This window comes from Triticum urartu, chromosome 3A, assembly GCF_056163025.1.
Source record: "Triticum urartu cultivar PI428250 chromosome 3A, HENAU_Tu73, whole genome shotgun sequence".
In the NCBI taxonomy this organism is placed as follows: domain Eukaryota; kingdom Viridiplantae; phylum Streptophyta; class Magnoliopsida; order Poales; family Poaceae; genus Triticum; species Triticum urartu.
The window spans coordinates 579,560,359-579,585,689 of NC_141875.1; positions in this window are offsets into that span (position 1 = coordinate 579,560,359).

Consider the following 25,331-nt stretch of genomic DNA (forward strand, 5'->3'; position numbering starts at 1 on the left):
AATATTATTCACCTCTATTTCAAAACTGTGCTCTGGCACCTCTACAAATCCCTGCTTCCCTCTGCGAAGGGCCTATCTATTTACTTTCATGCTGAGTCATCATCCTCTTATTAAAAAGCACCAGTTGGATAGCACCGCTATCATTTGCATTCATTACTGTTAGTTTACATTGAGTATGACTTGACTGGATCTCTTCTACCATGAATTACAATGTCTAGTCAGTCCTTGTTCTTTAAAGGTGCTCTGCATTTATGTTTTGCGGTCTCAGAAAGGGCTAGCGAGATACCATCTTGTTATATCATATTATGATTATTTTGAGAAAGTGTTGTCACCCGACATTTATTATTATTGCTCGCTAGTTGATTATGCCATTGATATGAGTAAACTTGAGACCTAAGCATTATTGTGAATGTGGTTAGTCATAATCTTTGCTGAAAACTTGAATGCTGGCTTTACATATTTACAACAACAAGAGAAAACAGAATTTGTAAAAGTTTTCTTTATCACTTTCAGTTTATCAACTGAATTACTTGAGGACAAGCAAGGGTTTAAGCTTGGGGGAGTTGATACGTCTCCGTCGTATCTACTTTTCCAAACACTTTTGCCCTTGTTTTGGACTCTAACTTGCATGATTTGAATGGAACTAACCTGGACTGACGCTATTTTCAGCAGAATTACCATGGTGTTATTTATGTGCAGAAACAAAAGTTCTCGGAATGACCTGAAACTTCACGGAACAACTTTTCGGAAATTATAAAAAATACTTGCAAAAGATGAAGGCGAGGGGGCCCACCACCTGTCCACGAGGGTGGGGGGCGCGCCCCCCTACCTCGTGGGCCCCTTGGAGCTCCTCCGACCTCAACTCCAACTCTATATATTTGGTTTCGAGGAGGAAAAAATCAGACAGAAGAATTCATCACGTTTTACGATACGAAGGCGCCGCCAAGCCCTAAAACCTCTCAGGAGGGCTGATCCGGAGTCCGTTCGGGGCTCCGGAGAGGGGAATCCGTCGCCATCGTCATCATCAACCATCCTCCATCACCAATTTCATGATGCTCACCGCCGTGCATGAGTAATTCCATTGTAGGCTTGCTGGACGGTGATGGGTTGGATGGGATCTATCATGTAATCGAGTTAGTTTTGTTAGGGTCTGATCCCTAGTATCCACTATGTTCTAAGATTGATGTTGCTATGACTTTGCTATGCTTAATGCTTGTCACTAGGGCCCGAGTGCCATGATTTCAGATCTGAACCTATTATGTTTTCATCAATATATGAGAGTTCTTGATCCTATCTTGCAAGTCTATAGTCACCTATTATGTGTTATGATCCGTTAACCCGAAGTGACAATAATCGGGATACTTACCGGTGATGACCGTAGTTTGAGGAGTTCATGTATTCACTATGTTTTAATGCTTTGTTCCGGTACTCTATTAAAAGGAGGCCTTAATATCCCTTAGTTTCTGTTAGGACCCCGCTGCCACGGGAGGGTAGGACAAAAGATGTCATGCAAGTTCTTTTCCATAAGCACGTATGACTATATTCAGATGCCTACATTACATTGATGAACTGGAGCTAGTTCTGTGTCACCCTAGGTTATGATTGTTACATGATGAACCGCATCCGGCATAATTCTCCATCACCGATCCATTGCCTACGAGTTTTCCATATATTGTTCTTCGCTTATTTACTTTTCCGTTGCTATTGCTATCATCACTACAAAATACCAAAAACATTACTTTTGCTACCGTTACCACTACTATCATATTACTTTGCTACTAAACACTTTGCTGCAAATACTAAGTTTCCAAGTGTGGTTGAATTGACAACTCAGCTGCTAATACTTGAGAATATTCTTTGGCTCCCCTTGTGTCGAATCAGTAAATTTGGGTTGAATACTCTACCCTCGAAAACTGTTGCGATCCCCTATACTTGTGGGTTATCACTACCTCTGCAAGAGGACGGATCACCCCGCCGCCCTCTGCCCGATGCACCAGCCTCCTGGGACACTTGGGTTGTTTGGCTATGTGCTGGATGATCTGGGTTTCTTTCAGATGGACCTTCCTGAGGCCTAGGCCACCCCGCCCATGACCGCTCTCATCTCGGTCCTGGATGACCGGACGGCTTCACCGACCATCATCTCTGAGGAGCTTCGCCACCTGTTCAACCCGGATTGGGATTGGGAGGTGACCCCAATCTTGGACCGGGAGTTCATGACAATCTCCCCCGACCCGATCAGTTTCCGCTATGACACCCACAGTGCCAGACTCACGCTCGCCCTCAACCAGCTCTCTGTCCGCATTTTGGTCCCCTCGGTGGACCCTTTGGCGGTGGCCTCCCTGTCCATGGTTTGGGTGCAGATTCGTGGGCTTCACCCACCTGCTCGTGACGAGGGTGTACTCCGCGGCTTGTCCCGCATGTTGGGCAAGTTTGTGGCGGTCGACAGCGCCTCTCTGCCCAAGGGCCCGGCAGTGCGGATGCAGATCAAGTCCCCTAACCCCTCCAAGCTCAAGACGACGATCCGGATGTTCTTCAACGACGCTGGCTACGACCTGCACATCTCCGTTGAGGGTGGGACTCCCATTGATCCCCTCAACCCGGAGGCGGGAGATGGCGCCGCTCTTGGGCCGGATGGGGGCCTGATGCTCGGGGCTCCCCCCGAGGCCCTCACTGTCACTCTCCCCGCTCTGAGGACTCCGACGACGACTCGACGGACTCTGGGGATGATGTTCCCCTACTGGCTCCTCTCACCCTCGACCTCTCACAGTGTGGGTCAGGGCCCCCTCGACACCGATCCCGCGGATGAGTCTGAGGACACTGCGGGCATCGCGGCCATGCTCGACGAGGCCGTCACCCTCCCTCCTCCCTTCCTCCCTCTGTTGTCCATATCTGAGGAGGAGGGGAGCGAGGTCAGCCGGAGCAGCATGGAGGTTCGCCCTCCGTCCTCCCCGCGGCTGGTGTCTCCAGCGCCAGGCCGGGAGGACCTCTCGGCGCCGACGCCTACGGAGGTCTCCGTGGTCCCGCTTCCTCTGTATCCCTCCAGGCCACCTAGATCCCGGGGCCGCCCTCGTTCAGCCTCTACCCTGGTGTCGTCTGCCCCGAAGAGTGATAGGCTTGGGGCGGCGACGGGACTGTCCGGGACCTCCCTGAACACGGTGGAGAAGGCTTCGCGACGTGCCGCCATCCTCAACCTCGACATAGGTCCGTCCGTTTCCCAGGTCCATTGTTCTGATTTCGATGATATCTATGATGCGTCCTTCTCCGCTCTTGCTGGGGTTCCTCTTGGTCACCTTGCCAAGGTAGCGGCTGATTCAGCTATTATTTTTCGTGGCGAGAAGGGCCCGGCCCTTGAGCAGCTTGCGTCCCTCCAGGCCAAAGAGATCCTGGAGGGCCACCTCGCAGCCACTAGGGCTCGTGAGGTGGCAGCAGCTGCGGAAGCCCCCACCCCTCCACCCCGCCGTCCCCGCAGTCAGGTCCTCTCTGAGGCCGACCCAGGCGAGGTTCGTGGCCGGACTTGTTCTCGTACTGCTCAGTTATGTCATGCTCTTAGTGTTGCCTCCACAGTTGGGTCCAGGGAGGCCCCGTTAGGCGAGTGATCATGCGCGCTCTTTTTTGGAACCTGAGGGGCTTCAGCCATGATGGCCGCCGTAGGCAGTGATACGTCTCTGTCGTATCTACTTTTCCAAACACTTTTGCCCTTGTTTTGGACTCTAACTTGCATGATTTGAATGGACCTAACCCAGACTGATGCTGTTTTCAGCAGAATTGCTATGGTGTTATTTATGTGCAGAAACAAAAGTTCTCAGAATGACCCGAAACTTCACGGAACATCTATTCGGAAATAATAAAAAATCCTTGCAAAAGATGAAGACCAGGGGGCCCACCACCCGTCCATGAGGGTGGGGGGCGCGCCCCCTACCTCATGGGCCCCCTGGAGCTCCTCCGACCTCAACCCCAACTCTATCTATTTGCTTTTGGGGAGAAAAAAACAGAGAGAAGGATTCATCGCGTTTTACGATACGGAGCCGCCGCCAAGCCCTAAAACCTCTCGGGAGGGCTGATCTGGAGTCCGTTCGGGGCTTCGGAGAGGGGAATCCGTCGCCATTGTCATCATCAACCATCCTCCATCACCAATTTCATGATGCTCACCGCCGTGCGTGAGTAATTCCATCGTAGGCTTGCTGGACGGTGATGGGTTGGATGAGATCTATCATGTAATCGAGTTAGTTTTGTTAGGGTTTGATCCCTAGTATTCACTATGTTCTGAGATTGATGTTGCTATGACTTTGCTATGCTTAATGCTTGTCACTAGGGCCCGAGTGCCATGATTTCAGATCTAAACCTATTATGTTTTCATCAATATATGAGAGTTATTGATCCTATCTTGCAAGTCTATAGTCACCTATTATGTGTTATGATCCGTTAACCCCGAAGTGACAACAATCGGGATACTTACCGGTGATGACCATAGTTTGAGGAGTTCATGTATTCACTAGGTGCTGATGCTTTGTTCCGGTACTCTATTAAAAGGAGGCCTTAATATCCCTTAGTTTCCGTTAGGACTCCGCTGCCACGGGAGGGTAGGACAAAAGATGTCATGCAAGTTCTTTTCCATAAGCACGCATGACTATATTCGGAATACATGCCTACATTACATTGATGAATTGGAGCTAGTTCTGTGTCACCCTATGTTATGATTGTTACATGATGAACCGCATCCAGCATAATTCTCCATCACTGATCCATTGCCTACGAGTTTTCCATATACTGTTCTTCGCTTATTTACTTTTACTTTTCCGTTGCTATTGCTATCATCACTACAAAATACCAAAAACATTACTTTTGCTACCGTTACCACTACTATCATATTACTTTGCTACTAAACACTTTGCTGCAGATACTAAGTTTCCAAGTGTGGTTGAATTAAAAACTCAGCTGGTAATACTTGAGAATATTATTTGGCTCCCCTTGTGTCGAATCAATAAATTTGGGTTGAATACTCTACCCTCGAAAACTGTTGCGATCCCCTATACTTGTGGGTTATCAGGCAGCTCATAGGATACATGCGTGGCGAAGCCATAGATGTAGTGGCCATCCAAGATACAATGCGCACTAAGTTCTCTCTTGTAGAACTTGAGCGTCTCAGTAGACATCTTTTTGCCTGGCACTGGCTGCCATCTAGTGGGGTGACAGGTCACTCCGGTGGCATCCTTTTAGGTGTGAAGGATGCCACCTTTGAGGTGGGATCCATGGACCGTGGCGCCCACTTTGTTAGTATGGAAATTTGGGAACGCGGCGTGAACTTCAAATGGGAGATCATCGTGGTCTATGGCCCGGCCGATCACAGTCGCTCCGCCGCTTTCTTAGCGGAACTTCATGCCAAGATTTCTTCCGCAACCCTCCCGGTCGTGGTTGGAGGCGACTTCAACCTCCTTCGGTCCACCGAGGAGAAGAATAACTCTCGGGTGGACCTGGCAGAGATACGTCATTTCAATGACTAGGTTGCGGATTTGGGTCTCCTTGAGCTAGATAGGGTCGGGGCGAGATTTACCTGGACTAATAGATAGGTTTCCCTGACCCTTAGTGTGCTGGATCGGGTGTTTGTTTCCCCCGATTGGGAACTCAGGTTCCCTTTGGCATCTCTCCAGGCTAGTACCCGTATTGGGTCGGACCACGTTCCTCTCCTCTTAGCTTCTACGGATGAACGACCGCGCCCTCCCCCGTGGTTCCGTTTCGAGAATTTTTGGCTCCGACAACTAGGCTTTATGGAAGCCATCCAGACCCACTGGGTCTCAGCTTGTGCTGAGCCCCATAGGCAGATGTCGATCCTCGATGAATGGCATCATTTGTCCAAACGATCCTGACAGTTTATGAAGGGATGGGGGGCGAACATTGGGAGGGATCTTCGGATTCAGAAGACCTCCCTCCTCGAGGAGATCCATGCGCTAGACCTCCGTGCAGATATCGCAGGGATCTCCGCTGAGGAATGGATGCATAGATATAATTTGGAGGACTCCCTCATGGAGATTTACTCCAAGGAGGAAGAGTTTTGGCGCCAACGCGGCTCCATTAACTGGGTGCTGTTTGGGGATGCCAACACTGCTTACTTCCAGGCTATCGCCAATGGTCGTAGGCGTCATTGTTCCATCCCCCTCCTTTGGGAGGGTGGACAGCTGTTTCAGGACCCCCAGGCTATCCGCCTGCTAGTTGACGACTTTTACAGGTCTCTATTTCAGGGGCGGCCGCGAAATGGTGTCGCCCTTGCCGACCACATCTGGTCGCGCGACCAACAGATTTCCCCCGAGGAAAATGCGGCCCTGCTTGCCCCCTTCGATGTCGCGGAAGTTGAGACATCTGTCAAAGCTATGAATATGACTGAGGGAGTCCTGGATTAGGGGGTGTCCGGATGGCCGGACTATACCTTCAGCTGGACTCCTGGACTATGAAGATACAAGATTGAAGACTTCGTCCTGTGTCCGGAAGGGACTTTCCTTGGCGTGGAAGGCAAGCTTGGCGATGCGGATATTCAAGATCTCCTACCATTGTAACCGACTCTATGTAACCCTAACCCTCTCCGGTGTCTATATAAACCGGAGGGTTTTAGTCCATAGGACAACATACACAACAATCATACCATAGTCTAGCTTCTAGGGTTTAGCCTCTCCGATCTCGTGGTAGATCTACTCTTGTACTACCCATATCATCAATATTAATCAAGCAGGACGTAGGGTTTTACCTCCATCGAGAGGGCCCGAACCTGGGTAAAACTTTGTGTCCCTTGCCTCCTATTACCATCCGTCCTAGACGCACAATTCGGGACCCCCTACCCGAGATCCGCCGGTTTTGACACCGACATTGGTGCTTTCATTGAGAGTTCCTCTGTGTCATCGCCATTAGGCTTGATGGCTCCTACGATCATCAATAGCGATGCAGTCCAGGGTGAGACCTTCCTCCCCGGACAGATCTTCATCTTCGGCGGCTTCGCACTGCGGGCCAATTCGTTTGGCCATCTGGAGCAGATCGAAAGCTATGCCCCTGGCCGTCAGGTCAGATTTGGAAGTTCAAACTACACGGCGGATATCTGCGGGGACTTGATCTTCGACGGATTCGAGCCACTGCCGAGCGCGCCGCCCTGTCACGATGGGCATGATCTAGCTCTGCCGTCGAACAGTGCCCTGGAGGCCGCACCCGCATCGGCTTCGACCCTTAATTCGGAGCCAACTGCCAATCGAGGATGAGTGGTTGGACGCCGCCTTGGGGGCTGCGATCCCAACGGCGATCGAGCCGAACACCAGCCCCGCGCTCCGCGAGACTCGTGACTCCAAGGAGCCGGACTCCTCTCCGGACTCCGAACCCTCCGCGCCCCTGCCAATCGACTCTGATTGGGCGCCGATCAGGGAGTTTACTGCCGCAGACATCTTTCAACACTCGCCTTTTGGCGATATTCTGAAGACACTAAAGTCTCTCTCTTTATCAGGAGTGCCCTGGCCGGATTATGGTCAGCAAGGTTGGGATGCGGACGATGAAGAAATTCAAAGCCCACCCACCGCCCACTTTGTAGCCACTGTCAACGATTTAACCGACATGCTCGACTTCGACTCTGAAAACATCGACGGTATGGACGACGATGCGGGAGGCGAAGAATGGGCGCCGAACGTCCACCTCATCATGTGACGTATAAATGGTGGACGCACCAAAAGATGACGACGAGGAGCGGAAGGATGCACCGAAGGCTTGTTACCTCGAGAAGCAGTCAAAGCGGCGACGTAAGCGCCACCCCAAATCCCGCCTCGACAGAAATAACGATCACACAGACCCAGCGCTGGAGCAGGGCGAACCGCTGCCGGACAACGGCAATCCGGATAATCAAACCGAACAAACAAATTCCATCAAGGATAATAGTCCGGACGACATAACGCCGGACAGGCACCCAGAGCAGCAGAATGCCCGTAAAAGGCTTGTTGCCACCATGAGGAGTCTTAAAAAGCAGAAGCGAAGGCTCAAGGCTGCGCAAGACACACTCCAAATCAGATGGAGTAAAATACTCAACACAGCAGCGAGGTACTGCGACAATCGCCCCTCCAAGAGCTACCCAAAGCGGAAGCTGCTACCTGAATTTGATGAGGAGGCCTCAGACCCCCCACAACCAAATATCAAAGCAGTCACCCGGCTGGATAGACGACCCCACTGCCAACACAGAGCGGCAAACAATGCCACTCACAATATAACACGCGACCCATGCGAGGGCTCGCACTCAAAGGATGGCGCAACAAGATCCATCTATGGACCACGCAAGCGTGCCCCAGCATACAATGCAACACAAACATCTGAACATAATGGCACACCCAGATACAGGGGTGCCGCACACCCCCTATGTTTCACCAATGAGGTGCTGGACCATGAATTTCCAGAGGGATTCAAACCCGTAAACATAGAGACATACAACGGAACAACAGACCTTGGGGTCTGGATTGAGGACTACATCCTTCATATCCATATGGCTCGAGGAGATGATCTCCACGCCATCAAGTACTTACCCCTCAAGCTCAAGGGGCCAGCACGTCACTGGCTTAAAGGCCTCCCCGAAAGCTCCATTGGAAGTTGGGAAGAGCTCGAAGACGCCTTTCGGTCAAATTTTCAAGGGACTTATGTCCGACCCCCGGATGCGGATGATTTGAGTCATATAACTCAACAGCCCGGAGAGTCAGCCCGAAAGTTTGGAACAGGTTTCTTACTAAAAAGAACCAGATTGTCGACTGTCCGGACGCCGAAGCCTTGGCAGCTTTTAAGCATAGCATCCGTGACGAATGGCTCGCCATACAACTCGGCCAAAACAAGCCGAGAACGATGGCTGCATTAACAAGCCTCATGACCCGCTTTTGCGCGGGTGAGGACAGCTGGCTAGCCAGATGCAGCACCAGCGACCCCAGTACATCTGAAGTTAGAGATGGAAACGGGAAATCATGGTGCAACAGCAATAACAAACGCCGGAATAAAGAAGACAGCACGAAGGGCACGGCAGTAAACGCCGGATTCAAAAGCTCTCGGCCAGGTTAGCAAAAGCCGCCCTCTAAAGGCACCAGGGATGAACTATCCAGCCTCAACAAAATTCTGGACCAAGTATGTCAGAGCCATAGTACCCCTGGTAAACCTGCTAATCATACCCACAGAGAATGTTGGGTCTTCAAGCAATCCGGCAAGACTAACGCCGTACACAAGCGGGAGGATACACCAAGCGAAGACGAGGACGAGCCTCCCAAGCAAAACACTGGGGAACAAAAGAAATTTCCACCAGAAGTCAAAACAGTAAACGTGTTACACGTGATCAAGGGAAAAAACAACGCGACACTCCCAGGAAAATACACCCAAGTGCCTGTCACCGTGAAGTCCTGCCACTAGTCGTCTCAACCGATCACTTTCGACCATCGCGATTACTCAGTAAGTATCCGACGTGCAGGATGGGCTGCCCTGGTACTAGACCCAGTAATTGGCGGATATCACTTCACACGAGTCTTGATGGACGGTGGCAGCAATCTAAACCTAATATATCAGGATACAATCCGTGGGATGGGGCTAGACCCAACAAAAATTTGCCATAGCAATACTACCTTTAAAGGAGTAATGCCAGGCCCAGGGGCTCGTTGTACGGGCTCCCTCCTACTACAAGTTATATTCGGCTCCCCCGATAACTTCCGTCGCGAGCATTTAACCTTCCACATCGCTCCGTTCCAAAGTGGCTATCAAGCACTGCTCGGACGCGAAGCTTTTGCTCGCTTTAATGCAATACCACACTACGCCTCCCTCACACTCAAGATGCCTGGTCCACGTGGCATCATTACAGTGAACGGAAATATCAAGCGATCTTTGTGCGCCAAAGAGAGTGCGGCTGCCTTGGCAGCCGCACACTAAAGACGCTCGGACCAGCGAAAGCATCCAACAGATCGTCAAGACCTCGGACACAATTAATCAAGTCCGGCGCCGCTACTTATACCGAATAAACGGTCACACCCCTATCTGTCAATACAAGGGGCTCAACACGTGCAGACAAGTGGCAATCTTTTCTCATCTTGAGTTATACATGGTTTCTTTAAAAACTATCTTTTTGCACGACAACTTTTTCACCTAAATTCCTCTCTTTTACAAACGATCATCGTGCTACACCCGTCCAGGATACGGCACAACGGAGACACAGGCGCAGACGTGCAGCAGGGACCCGCTCCAAGGATTCTTTTTAGATTAAGACCCTGCGTAAACCTTTTTTACTGTCTCTTGTTGATACATATCCACCGTTGAGAAGGATGCTGACGTCTTGGCATGTGGACATGCCAGAACAATGCACGTACCTGGACACAAGGGGCTTCTTACAAAGGCCACTATTTAGGCCCGGTTTATACCACAAAGACCGAATACCTTAGGGAGTGTTCGGCGTCGCGAGTTTGTCCCTATATGCATCAGCTCCGAATCATTGTCTTTGGTCAAATGTTGGGTTTGCCCGGCTCCTGTGTTTTGGTGCCTTACGTTCCGCTTTACCGGCTAAGGTAGCACCAGGAGAACTACTGCGATTGTGCCCTGATTCATCCGGACAAGCACCTCAGTAGAGAAAGCCGAAAACTGACTGTCATGATATAGCGTGAGACTGGTCAACCACTCGATGACCTGTTGGAATGTTAGAATTCCTCCGCCTTAATGAAGGGCCGTTTTTCGGCCAGGCATGTACGCACCCCGAGATCGGGAGAGTGCGGAGCCACCAGGGGCTATCTAGTAGCCCCACTGTCAAACTCCTATGGCTAAGTGAAAGTGCTAAAGCATTATAGTCCGGTTGCCTCGCTCGCTCCGCTATCACCTCCTTAATAGGACCAAGACTTTGGGTTAAGTGTGAACGCGTGTTTTTTGCGAGCACCTCCGCATTATATGCGTGGGGGTTGAAGCTGACGGCTGCAATCTTTCAGGTTATACACATGTATACATAAACGGCCGCCCAGGAGGCATGATATTACTTTTAGGCAAAAGTATAAAAATAGCCTTATAAAAATTTTATAAAAGCATTTCGCTTACAATGAGATTACATATTACTCAAACATAATATTTTTTGAGCACTGGGTCTCTATTAAACGAGCACCCTCAAGAACTTCTTCAAAGTGGTGCTCAGCAGCCATCCGGCCTATGGACGAATCCCGCACTGCAACAGTGGTAGCATCCATCCCCGCCCAGTATGCTTTAACACGGGTAAAGGCCATCCGTGCGCCCTCTATGCATGCCGACCTCTTCATCGCATTAATGCGCGACACCACATCAACGAACTGCTGCACCAAGCTGAAATAGCTGTTCGTTTTTGGCCTTACCGGCCACAGCTGATCCACAACAAACCTCATGGCGAGTCCGGACAACCTATTCAGTTCGGCCCATTCGGCTAATTGGTCAGTCAATGAAAGCGGATGCTCGGGAGAATGGAATTGTGTCCAAAACAGCTGGTCCACTTCACGGTCCATCTGACCCTGGAAGTATTTGGCCGCATCGGCAGCGCTCGCCGCCAAATCCATATACACATCCTCCGAACTCCACAGCTGATCCAGAGGGGCATACCGTGGATCTCCAAACTTCCTCCGTAACATAAAGTATTTCCCAGCTACAATGTCCCCGGCTTCCCGCAGCTCCTCCTTCTTCGCCCTCATAGCAGAGCGGATGTCTTTTCTCGTCGCAGCAGCCTTCTCAAGGTCCGATGCCTTTGCTAGGTTTTCCTTTTCAAGAACCCGGCAACGGTCGGCGGCGGCTTTTAATTCTATGGCCATCTTGGCCATCTTATCTCGGCTCTCGCCATGAGCGGCCTTCTCGGTTTTTAGCTCTTCGGCCGCCTTCAAAGCAGCCACATTACCAATCCTCGCTTGTTCCTTGGCTCGGGCAAGTTCTGCCCGCAAGGCTTCAACAGTGGCAGCTCCATCTGCAGTCACAACATATTAAAGATACTGGCATCATGCTGCTCTTACTATGTGGCGTTTACCAGATAAGGGCACTTACCCTGTGCCTCGTCAAGCCTTTTGTTAACAAGCTTGATGTCGGCGTCTGCCGCATCCAACTGCCGTTTCAAATGGGCAAACTTGCTAGTCCTGCTAGCCACCGGAGCTTCCATCACCTGCACATAGAGGCAGTATGTTTATTACCTGGGAATATGATCCTCTGTTCGTCATCGTTTCCGACGACAACCAGAGTCTCAGGGGCTACTATCTACACAGGGCACACTTAGCATGTGCTGGACTATTATACATTATTTTACGTACCTCAAAGCCTGTTAGTAGACTCATAAACGCTTCATGCAATCCGCTTTCGGCGGACGAGATTCTCTCCATCACCGTATTCATCAGTATACAGTGTTCATCTGAGATGGCTGCTCGCCCCACCAACTCCCTCAGAACATCCGATCGCACACCAGACGGTGCCGGACTCTTCTGTCTGCTCTCTTTGGGAGCCGGACATTTGGAGCTTCGGGGGTCAATGGGATTATCTTCTGGCCTCACCGGACTCGGAGAGGCCCTCCACGACGACACTTCGGGGTCGCCCGCTTCTGGAGCGGAGGAGTCCGAAGGAGGCGTTTCGCTCTGCATCATCTCTGGAAGAAGATCCCCCGAAGATGAGCTCATTTGAGAGGGGCTAAGGCCCGAACTGCAAAATATATGCGGTGGTTATTTTCTCAGAAGAAAAAGGTGGCATACCTGTACTATTAAAGTATTTTGGGTCACTTATGACTCGCTGGAGAGTTGATCCCCCCGCGGACTTTGTGCGGCAAAAGCACCCCCCGAGGTAGGACCCTCTGTAGGAGACTTCTTCTCCTGTTTGGAAGCTTCGGCTTCCGGATCCTCGGGCGCAGTCCTTTTCCTCCTCCGATCGTCTTCCTTCATGGAGACGCCCGCTCCCTCGGTTAGAATGGGCAGCGTTGGGGGCCCGCGTCCGCCCGTATTATCCTCCCCAGTATCTTCCTTCAAGGGCTCTGGGCAAGGTGCGACCTGGAGCATCTTTTCCAATACCGGATTGTCCAAACCCTTAGGGAGGGGGGCCGAACACCGAATCAACTTCGCCTTTGTTAGCCAGTCCTGGTGAAAAAGCGAACTCTCAGAAATAACTTCGACAAATAAGAGATAGTATGTTCGGCTGGAAGATTCCTTACCTGTTCGACGGCGCGGTTACTGCTCAGGCCCACGTCCTCGGTAATTTCTGGACACTCTACCTGAGGTCCGAAGAATGACTTGTACATCTCCTCGTGCGTCAGGCCGAGGATATTTTGAATGACACGCGGTCCCTCGGGATTGAACTCCCACAAGCGAAGGGGCCGGCGTTTGCAAGGCTGGACTTGACGAACTAGCATAACTTGTATTACCGCAACCAAACTAAAATCTCCATTGAAGAGATCTCGAATGCGGGTTTGCAGTATGGGCACGTCATTGGCCGGACCCCAGCTCAGACCTCTGCTGATCCATGACATTAGTTGTGGTGGAGGAGCCGAGCGGAAAACAGGGGCGGCCGCCCACTTGGCACTTCTAGGAGCCGTGATGTAGAACCACTCCTGTTGCCACAACTCACACCTTTGGAATGGAACCTTTGGGCCATGGAGCTCCAATCATCTTGCATATTGAAGCACCTCCGCACGCTGCATGTCGCCCCTTGATCATCTTTGGCTCTACTTCAAAGGTCTTGAGCCACAAGCCAAAGTGAGGGGTAACCTGGAGGAAGGCCTCACACACGACAATAAATGTCGTGATATGAAGAAAGGAGTCCGGAGCTAGATCATGGATATCTAGCCCGTAATAAAACATCAAACCCCTGACGAAAGGATCCAGAACAAGGCCTAGACCTCGGAGGAAGTGGGAGACGAACACGACGTTCTCGTTGGGTTCGGGGGAGGGGACGGCCTGCCCTCGAGCAGGCAGCCGATGCGAAACCTCGGCGGTTAGATATCTGGCCTCCCTCAACTTTTTGATGTCTTCTTCCATGACGGAGGAAGGCATCCATTGGCCTTGAAGGCTAGATCCGGACATGGTTGAAGGTTCGGAGCACCTGACCTGGACTTTGGGCGTTTGAGCTTGAGGTGGGGGAAGGATTCGATTGAGCACGGGAGGGAAAAGATAAAAGCCTTGTCACTTTATAAAAAGGGTGAATATCAAGCGTCCTCTCCGTGGCCGTTTGGACTTGCCTATAGTCTAGGAGTCCTAGAAACGGCTGGGTTACCCACGCCCGTATCGATGAGAATCCTGGAATAAGGGGGACACGATCTCTGCTTTAACAAGACGTGCCAAGGAAACCACCTCGCATGACACGCTGAGGTGGAACAATAAAACGATTCGAATGAAGGCTTGGCCGTGGTGTTGTCACGCTACGGAATACGTCAGCAGATTAGATTTGTGTAAATATTATTCTCTCTATGGCGATATGTGGAAATTTATTTTGCAGAGCCAGACACTATCCTTGGTGTTTAAAACCTTCTATGAAGTACTTGGAGGAGGAACCCGCCTTGCAATGCCGAAGACAATCTGCGCGCCGGACTCGTCGTCATTGAAGCCTGGTTCAGGGGCTACTGAGGGAGTCCTGGATTAGGGGGTGTCCGGATGGCCGGACTATACCTTCAGCCGGTCTCCTGGACTATGAACATACAAGATTGAAGACTTCGTCCCGTGTCCGGAAGGGACTTTCCTTGGCGTGGAAGGCAAGCCTGGCGATGCGGATATTCAAGATCTCCTACCATTGTAACCGACTCTATGTAACCCTAACCCTCTCCGGTGTCTATATAAACCGGAGGGTTTTAGTCCGTAGGACAACATACACAACAATCATACCATAGGCTAGCTTCTAGGGTTTAGCCTCTCTGATCTCGTGGTAGATCTACTCTTGTTCTACCCATATCATCAATATTAATCAAGCAGGACGTAGGGTTTTACCTCCATCGAGAGGGCCCGAACCTGGGTAAAACTTCGTGTCCCTTGCCTCCTGTTACCATCCGGCCTAGACGCACAGTTCGGGACCCCCTACCCGAGATCCGACGGTTTTGACACCGACAACGACCTCGGCCCCAGGCCCCGATGGCTTGCCGGTCCAGTTTTTTCAGGCTTTCTGGCCGATGGTTAAGGATATCATCCTTGATCTTTTCAGCGAATTTTCTAGGGGAACACTAGACGTGTCCCGACTTAACTACGAGATTATCTCCTTGATTCCCAAGGTACCCGGGGCGGCGGACATTAGACAATTCCACCCTATCACAGTGCTCAATGTGATATTTCGGATCCTTGCGAAAGGGTACGCCACTAGGGCGGCCCTTACTGCTCCCCGGATTCATCATCCGAACCAGTCGGCCTTCCCGAAAGGGAGATACATCTTGGATGGGATCCTTGCCCTCCATGAGATTATCCATGAGGTTAAGAGCAAACACCTCCGTGTGGTGTTCTTCAAGATTGATTTCCATAAAGCCTATGATACCGTTCATTGGTCCTTCCTTCGGGAAGTGTTGCTGAAGCGTGGATTCGACCCTCACTGGGTGGACCGGGTGATGCAGTTAGTTACTGTTGGAAATATGCCCTAGAGGCAATAATAAATTGGTTATTATTATATTTCCTTGTTCATGATAATCGTTTATTATCCATGCTAGAATTGTATTGATAGGAAACTCAGATACATGTGTGGATACATAGACAACACCATGTCCCTAGTAAGCCTCTAGTTGACTAGCTCGTTGATCAATAGATGGTTACGGTTTCCTGACCATGGACATTGGATGTCATTGATAATGGGATCACATCATTAGGAGAATGATGTGATGGACAAGACCCAATCCTAAGCCTAGCACAAGATCATGTAGTTCGTATGCTAAAGCTTTTCTAATGTCAAGTATCATTTCCTTAGACCATGAGATTGTGCAACTCCCGGATACCGTAGGAGTGCTTTGGGTGTGCCAAACGTCACAACGTAACTGGGTGGCTATAAAGGTACACTACAGGTATCTCCGAAAGTGTCTATTGGGTTGGCACGAATCGAGACTGGGATTTGTCACTCCGTGTAAACGGAGAGGTATTTCTGGGCCCACTCGGTAGGACATCATCATAATGTGCACAATGTGATCAAGGAGTTGATCACGGGATGATGTGTTACGGAACGAGTAAAGAGACTTGCCGGTAACAAGATTGAACAAGGTATTGGGATACCGACGATCGAATCTCGGGCAAGTATCATACCGCTAGAGAAAGGGAATTGTATACGGGATTGATTGAATCCTCAACATCGTGGTTCATCCGATGAGATCATCGTGGAACATGTGGGAGCCAACATGGGTATCCAGATCCCGCTGTTGGTTATTGGCCGAGAATTATCTCGGCCATGTCTGCATGACTCCCGAACCCGTAGGGTCTACACACTTAAGGTTCGATGACGCTAGGGTTATAGGGAATAGATATACGTGGTTACCGAATGTTGTTCGGAGTCCCGGATGAGATCCCGGACGTCACGAGGAGTTCCGGAATGGTCCGGAGGTAAATATTAATATATAGGAAGTATGGTTTTGGCCACCGGAAGTGTTCCGGGCATCACCGGTAGTGTACCGGGACCACCGGAGGGGTCCGGGGGTCCACCAGGTGGGGCCACCAGCCCTGGAGGCCTACATGGGCCAATAGTGGGAAGGGACCAGCCCCTAAGTGGGCTGGGGTGCCTCCCCACCAAGGCCCATGGGCCTAAGGGGAAGAGGGGGCAAACCCTAAGGGCAGATGGGCCTTAAGGCCCATGCCTGGTGCGCCTCCCTCTCCCCCTCCACTTGGCCGCCACCCTAGATGGGATTGGGGCTGGCCGCCGCCCCTAGGGTGGAACCTTAGGTGGGGCGCACCCCTCCCTCTCCCCTATATATACTTGAGGACTTGGGGCTGCCAACAGATGAGTTCCTCTCCTTCTTGGTGCAGCCCTACCCCTCTCCCTCCTCGTCTCTTGCGGTGCTTGGCGAAGCCCTGCTGGAGTACCACGCTCCTCCACCACCACCACGCCGTCGTGCTGCTGCTGGATGGAGTCTTCCCCAACCTCTCCTTCTCCCCTTGCTGGATCAAGGCGTAGGAGACGTCACCGGGCTGTACGTGTGTTGAACACGGAGGTGCCATCCGTTCGGCACTAGGATCATCGGTGATTTGGATCACGACGAGTACGACTCCATCAACCCCGTTCACTTGAACGCTTCCGCTTAGCGATCTACAAGGGTATGTAGATGCACTCTCCTTCCCCTCGTTGCTAGATTACTCCATAGATTGATCTTGGTGATGCGTAGAAAATTTTGAATTTCTGCTACGTTCCCCAACAGTGGCATCATGAGCTAGGTCTATGCGTAGTTTCTATGCACGAGTAGAACACAAAGTAGTTGTGGGTGTTGATTTTGTTCAATATGCTTACCGTTACTAGTCCAATCTTGATTCGGCGGCATGGTGGGATGAAGCGGCCCGGACCGACCTTACACGTACACTTATGTGAGACAGGTTCCACTGACTGACATGCACTTGATGCATAAGGTGGCTGGCGGGTGTCTGTCTCTCCCACTTTAGTCGGATCGGATTCGATGAAAAGGGTCCTTATGAAGGGTAAATAGCAATTAGCATATCACCGTTGTGGTTTTGCGTAGGTAAGAAACGTTCTTGCTAGAAACCCATAGCAGCCACGTAAAACATGCAACAACAATTAGAGGACGTCTAACTTGTTTTTGCAGGGTATGCTATGTGATGTGATATGGCCAAGAAGAATGTGATGAATGATATGTGATGTATGAGATTGATCATGTTCTTGTAATAGGAATCACGACTTGCATGTCGATGAGTATGACAACCGGCAGGAGCCATAGGAGTTGTCTTTATTTATTGTATGACCTGCGTGTCATTGTACAACGCCATGTAATTATTTTACTTTATTGCTAACCGGTAGCCATAGTAGTAGAAGTAATAAGTTGGCGAGACAACTTCATGGAGACACAATGATGGGGATCATGATGATGGAGATCATGGTGTCATGCCGACGACAATGATGATCATGGAGCCCCGAAGATGGAGATCAAAAGGAGCAATATGATATTGGCCATATCATGTCACTATTTGATTGCATGTGATGTTTATCATGTTTATACATCTTATTTGCTTAGAACGACGGTAGTAAATAAGATGATCCCTCATTAAAATTTCAAGAAAGTGTTCCCCCTAACTGTGCACCATTGCGAAAGTTCGTCGTTTCGAAGCACCACGTGATGATTGGGTGTGATAGATTCTTACGTTCACATACAACGGGTGTAAGCCAGATTTACACACGCGAAACACTTATGTTGACTTGACGAGCCTAGCATGTACAGACATGGCCTCGGAACACAAGAGACCAAAAGGTCGAGCATGAGTCGTATGGTAGATATGATCAACATGAAGATGTTCACCGATGATGACTAGTCCGTCTCACGTGATGATCGGACACGACCTAGTTGACTCGGATCATGTAATCACTTAGATGACTAGAGGGATATCTATCTGAGTGGGAGTTCATAAGATGAACTTAATTATCCTGAACATAGTCAAAAGGTCTCTGCAAATTATGTCATAGCTCGCGCTTCAGTTCTACTGTTTAGATATGTTCCTAGAGAAAATTTAGTTGAAAGATGATAGTAGCAATTATGCGGACTAGGTCCATAAACTGAGGATTGTCCTCATTGCTTCATAGAAGGCTTATGTCCTTAATGCACCGCTCAGTGTGCTGAACCTCGAACGTCGTCTGTGGATGTTGCGGACATCTGACATACACATTTTGATAACTACGTGATAGTTTAGTTAAACGGTTTAGAGTTGAGGCACCGAAGACGTTTTGAAACATCGCGAAACATATGAGATGTTTCGAGGGCTGAAATTGGAATTTCAGGCTCGTGTCCACGTCAAGAGGTATAAGACCTCCGATGATTTTCTTAGCCTGCAAACTAAGGGAGAAAAGCTCAATTATTGAGCTTGTGCTCAGATTGCCTGAGTACAACAATCATTTGAATCGAGTGGGAGTTGATCTTCCAGATGAGATAGTGATGTTTCTCCGAACTCATTACCACCAAGCTGCTAGAGCTTCGTGATGAACTATAATATATCAGGGACATATATGATGATCCTTGAGATATTCGCGATGTTTGACACCACAAAAGTAGAAATCAAGAAGGAGCATCAATTGTTGATGGTTGGTGAAACCACTAATTTCAAGAAGGGCAAGGGCAAGAAGGGATACTTCATGAAACGGCAAATCAGCTGCTCCTCTAGTGAAGAAACCCAAGGTTGAACCCAAACCCGAGACTAAGTGCTTCTATAATAAGGGGAACAGCCACTGGAGGAAAATTACCCTAGATACTTGGTAGATGAGAAGGCTGGCAAGGTCGATAGAAGTATATTGGATATACATTGTGTTAATGTGTACTTTACTAGTACTCCTAGTAGCACCATGGTATTAGATACCGGTTCGGTTGCTAAGTGTTAGTAAACTCGAAATAAAAGGCTGCGGAGTAAACGGAGACTAGCTAAAGGTGAGCTGGCGATATGTGTTGGAAGTTTTTCTAAGCTTGATGTGATCAAGCATCGCACGCTCCCTCTATCATCGAGATTGGTGTTTGCGTTGAGCATAGACATGATTGGATTATGTCTATCGCAATACGGTTATTCATTTAAGGAGAATAATGGTTACTCTGTTTATTTGAATAATACCTTGAATGGTCTTGCACCTAAAATGAATGGTTTATTGAATCTCGATCGTAGTGATACACATGTTCATGCCAAAAGATATAAGATAGTAATGATAGTACCACCTACTTGTGGCACTGCCACGTAAGTCATATCGGTATAAAACGCATGAAGAAGCTCCATGTTGATGGATCTTTGGGCTCACTCGTTTTTGAAAAAAAAAATTGAGACATGCAAACCATGTCTATTGATGTATATGCATGAAGAAACTCCATGCAAATGGACCATTTGTACTCACTTGATTTTGAATCACTTGAGACATGCAAATCATACCACATGGGCAAGATGACTGAAAGCCTCGTTTTCAGTAAAATGGAACTAGAAAGCAACTTGTTGGAAGTAATACATTTTGATGTGTGCAGTCCAATGAGTGCTGAGGCGTGTAGTGGATATCGTTATGTTCTTACTTCACAGATGATTTGAGTAGATGTTGAGTATATTTACTTGATGAATCACGAGTCTAAATTATTGAAAGGTTCAAGTAATTTCAGGGTGAAGTTGAAAGATCGTTGTGACAAGAGGATAAAATATCTATGATATGATCATAGAGATGAATATCTGAATTATGAGTTTGGCACAGAATTAAGACATTGTGGAAATTGTTTCACAACTAATACAACCTGGAACACCATAGTGTGATGGTGTGTCCGAACATCATAACTGCACCCTATTGGATATGATGCATACCATGATGTCTCTTATCAAATTACCACGATAGTTTATGGGTTAGGCATTAGAGACAACCACATTCACTTTAAATAGGGCACCACGTAATTCCGATGAGATGACACCGTATGAACTATGGTTTAGAGAAACCTAAGCTGTCATTTCTTAAAAGTTTGGGGCTGCGACGCTTATGTGAAAAAGTTTCAGGCTGATAAGCTCGAACCCAAAGCGGATAAATGCATCTTCATAGGACACCCAAAACAGTTGGGTATACCTCCTGTCTCAGATCCGAAAGCAATAAGGGATTGTTTCTAGAATCGGGTCCTTTCTCGAGGAAAAGTTTCTCTCGAAAGAATTGAGTGGGAGGATGGTGGAGACTTGATGAGGTTATTGAACCGTCTCTTCAACTAGTGTGTGGCAGGGCACAGGGACTTGTTCCTGTGGCACCTACACCAATTGAAGTGGAAGCTTATGATAGTGATCATGAAACTTCGGATCAAGTCACTACCAAACCTCGTGGGATGACAAGGATGCGTGCTACTTCAGAATGGTACGTAATCCTGTCTTGGAAGTCATGTTGCTAGACAACAATGAACCTACGAGCTATGGAGAAGCGATGGTGGGCCTGGATTCTAAAATGGCTCGAGGCCATATAATCCGAGAGAGGATCCATATATGAAAACAAAAAGTAGACTTTGGAAGAACTACATGATGGTCGTAAGGCTGTTAGGTACATATGGATTTTAAAAGGAAGACGGACAATGATGGTAAGTATCACCATTAAGAAAGCTCGACTTGTCGTTAAGATGTTTTCCGACAAGTTCAAGGAGTTGACTACGATGAGACTTTCTCACTCGTAGCGATGCTAAGAGTCTGTTGGAATTATATTAGTGATTACTGCATTATTTATGAAATCTTGCAGATAGGATGTCAAAGCATTGTTTCCTCGATGATTTTCTTGAGGAAAGGTTGTATGTGATACAACCGGAAGGTTTTGTCAATCCTGAAAGATGCTAATAAGTATGCAAAGCTCCAGCAATCCTTCTAAGGACTCGAGTAAGCATCTCGGAGTTGGAATGTATGCTTTGATGAGATGATCAAAGATTTTGGGTATACAAAGTTTATGAGAAACTTGTATTTCCAAAGAAGTGAGTGGGAGCACTATAGAATTTCTGATGAATATATGTTGTTGACATATTGTTGATCAAAAATGACGTAGCATTTCTGGAAAGCATATAGGGTTATTTGGAAAGTGTTTTTCAATGGAAAGCCTGGATTAAGCTACTTGAACATTGAGCATCAAGATCTATAAGGATAGATCAAAACGCTTAATGGTACTTTCAAATGAGCACATACCTTGACATGATCTTGAAGGTGTCCAAGATGGATCAGTCAAAGAAGGAGTTCTTGCCTGAGTTGTAAGGTATGAAGTTAAGACTTAAAGCTCGACCACGGCAGAGGAAAGAGGAAGGACGAAGGTCGTCCCCTATGCTTTTGTCATAGGCTCTATACGGTATGCCATGCTGAGTACCGCACCTGATGTGTGCCTTGCCACATATCTGGCAAGAGGGTACAAAGGTAATCTAGGAGTAGATCACCAGATAGCGGTCTAAATTATCCTTAGAGGAATAAGGATATGTTTCTCGGTTATGGAGGTGATAAAGAGTTCGACGTAAAGAGTTACGTCGATGCAAGCTTAACACCAATCCTGATAGCTCTGAGTAGAGATACCGGATACGTATAATGGAGCAACAATTTAGAATAGCTCCAAGTAGAACAGTTATTTGCAATGGCTCCAAATGTAGCGTAGTAGTTGCATCTACAAGATGACATAGAAATTTGCGAAGTACATACGGATCTGAATGTTGCAGACCTATTGACTGAAACCTCTCTCACAAGCATAACATGATCAAACCCAGCACTCTTTGGGTGTTAGTCACATGGGGATGTGACCTTGAGTATTAATCACATATCGATGTGAACTGGATTATTGACTCTAGTGCAAGTGGGAGACTGTTGGAAATATGCCCTAGAGGCAATAATAAATTGGTTATTATTATATTTCCTTGTTCATGATAATCGTTTATTATCCATGCTAGAATTGTATTGATAGAAAACTCAGATACATGTGTGGATACATAGACAACACCATGTCCCTAGTAAGCCTCTAGTTGACTAGCTCGTTGATCAATAGATGGTTACGGTTTCCTAACCATGGACATTGGATGTCGTTGATAACGGGATCACATCATTAGGAGAATGATGTGATGGACAAGACCCAATCCTAAGCCTAGCACAAGATCATGTATTTCGTATGCTAAAGCTTTTCTAAAGTCAAGTATCATTTCCTTAGACCATGAGATTGTGCAACTCCCGGATACCGTAGGAGTGCTTTGGGTGTGCCAAACATCACAACGTAACTGGGTGGCTATAAAGGTACACTACAGGTATCTCCGAAAGTGTCTGTTGGGTTGGCACGAATCGAGACTGGGATTTGTCACTCCGTGTAAACGGAGAGGTATTTCTGGGCCCACTCGGTAGGACATCATCATAATGTGCACAATGTGATCAAGGAGTTGATCACGGGATGATGTGTTACAGAACGAGTAAAGAGACTTGCCGGTAACGGGATTGAACAAGGTATTGGGATACCGACGATCGAATCTCGGGCAAGTATCATACCGCTAGAGAAAGGGAATTGTATACGGGATTGATTGAATCCTCAACATCGTGGTTCATCCGATGAGATCATCGTGGAACATGTGGGAGCCAACATGGGTATCCAGATCCCGCTGTTGGTTATTGGCCGGAGAGTTATCTCGGCCATGTCTGCATGACTCCTGAACCCGTAGGGTCTACACACTTAAGGTTCGATGACGCTAGGGTTATAGGGAATAGATATACGTGGTTACCGAATGTTGTTCGGAGTCCCGGATGAGATCCCGGACGTCACGAGGAGTTCCGGAATGGTCCGGAGGTAAATATTAATATATAGGAAGTATGGTTTTGGCCACCGGAAGTGTTCCGGGCATCACCGGTAGTGTACCGGGACCACCGGAGGGGTCCGGGGGTCCACCAGGTGGGGCCACCAGCCCCGGAGGCCTACATGGGCCAATAGTGGGAAGGGACCAGCCCCTAAGTGGGCTGGGGCGCCTCCCCACCAAGGCCCATGCGCCTAAGGGGAAGAGGGGGCAAACCCTAAGGGCAGATGGGCCTTAAGGCCCATGCCTGGTGCGCCTCCCTCTCCCCCTCCACTTGGCCGCCACCCTAGATGGGATTGGGGCTGGCCGCCGCCCCTAGGGTGGAACCCTAGGTGGGGCGCACCCCTCCCTCTCCCCTATATATACTTGAGGACTTGGGGCTGCCAACAGATGAGTTCCTCTCCTTCTTGGTGCAGCCCTACCCCTCTCCCTCCTCGTCTCTTGCGGTGCTTGGCGAAGCCCTGCTGGAGTACCACGCTCCTCCACCACCACCACGCCGTCGTGCTGCTGCTAGATGGAGTCTTCCCCAACCTCTCCTTCTCCCCTTGCTGGATCAAGGCGTAGGAGACGTCACCGGGCTGTACGTGTGTTGAACACGGAGGTGCCATCCGTTCGGCACTAGGATCATCGGTGATTTGGATCACGACGAGTACGACTCCATCAGCCCCGTTCACTTGAACGCTTCCGCTTAGCGATCTACAAGGGTATGTAGATGCACTCTCCTTCCCCTCATTGCTAGATTACTCCATAGATTGATCTTGGTGATGCGTAGAAAATTTTGAATTTCTGCTACGTTCCCCAACAGTTACGAGTAGCCGGGTGGCTGTAAACATTAATGGGGAGGTTGGACCTTACTTCTTGACTGGCCGAGGGGTCCGACAGGGAGACCCGATCTCCCCATTTCTCTTCAACTTTGTGGTTGACGCGCTTGCTTTGATTCTGGACTTGGCCAAGCACGGGGGACACATCAGGGGGATTTGCCCCCATTTGGTGGCTCATGGGGGTTTGACCCACCTCCAATATGCGGATGACACCATTATGATGGTGGAGGGGTCTGACGAAGATATTCAGAACCTCAAATTCCTCCTCCTTTGCTTCCAGCAAATGTTGGGCCTCAAGATAAACTTTTCCAAGAGAGAGGTAATGGTCTTGGGATATTATCAAGGGGAGGCCTAGCGGGTTGCTAACTGTTTGAACTGCCGCTTGGGATCCTTCCTGATGACCTATCTTGGCATGCCCATCAGTGACGCACGGCTCCAGGAGAAGGACTTCCGTCCAATAATCGCGAAGCTCCAACCTAGAATGGAGCCTTGGCAAGGGAGATGGCTTTCCAAAGACGCTCGAGTGATTCTAATGAACTCCTCCCTTATTAGCTTATTGATGTATATCATGGGATTCTATAGTCTACATGAATCCCTCCATCATGAAGTTACCAAACTACTCTCCCGATTCTTTTGGGCGGGCGAGAACAATAAACAGAAGTATCACATGGTCAAGTGGTCCGAGATCTGTAAATCGAAGGACCAGGGAGGCTTGGGGGTTATTTCCTCTAAACGAATGAATATCACCCTCCTATCCAAATGGCTTTGGTGGATCCAGACTGAGGAGGGTGGCCTGTGGCTTCAGATTATCCGAGGGAAGTACCTTCGCGGGCAACCACTTGCGTTTGCGTCTCGGTCTGGAGGTTCCCAATTCTGGCAATCGGTGATCCCTCTATTACCGGTCCTGCGCATTGGGACCTCCATCCAGATAGGCTCCGGTGATGCCACCCTATTTTGGCTGGACAGATGGGCGGGTTCCCGCCCCTTTGCAGATCGTTTTTGCGCTTTTTTCTATCTGTTACGCCCACAGATCTCCGTGGCTGCGGCCCTAGTGAATCTAGGCGCGATTGCCTTTCGCCGCACCTTCGGGGCGGTTGAACTCGCGCAATGGG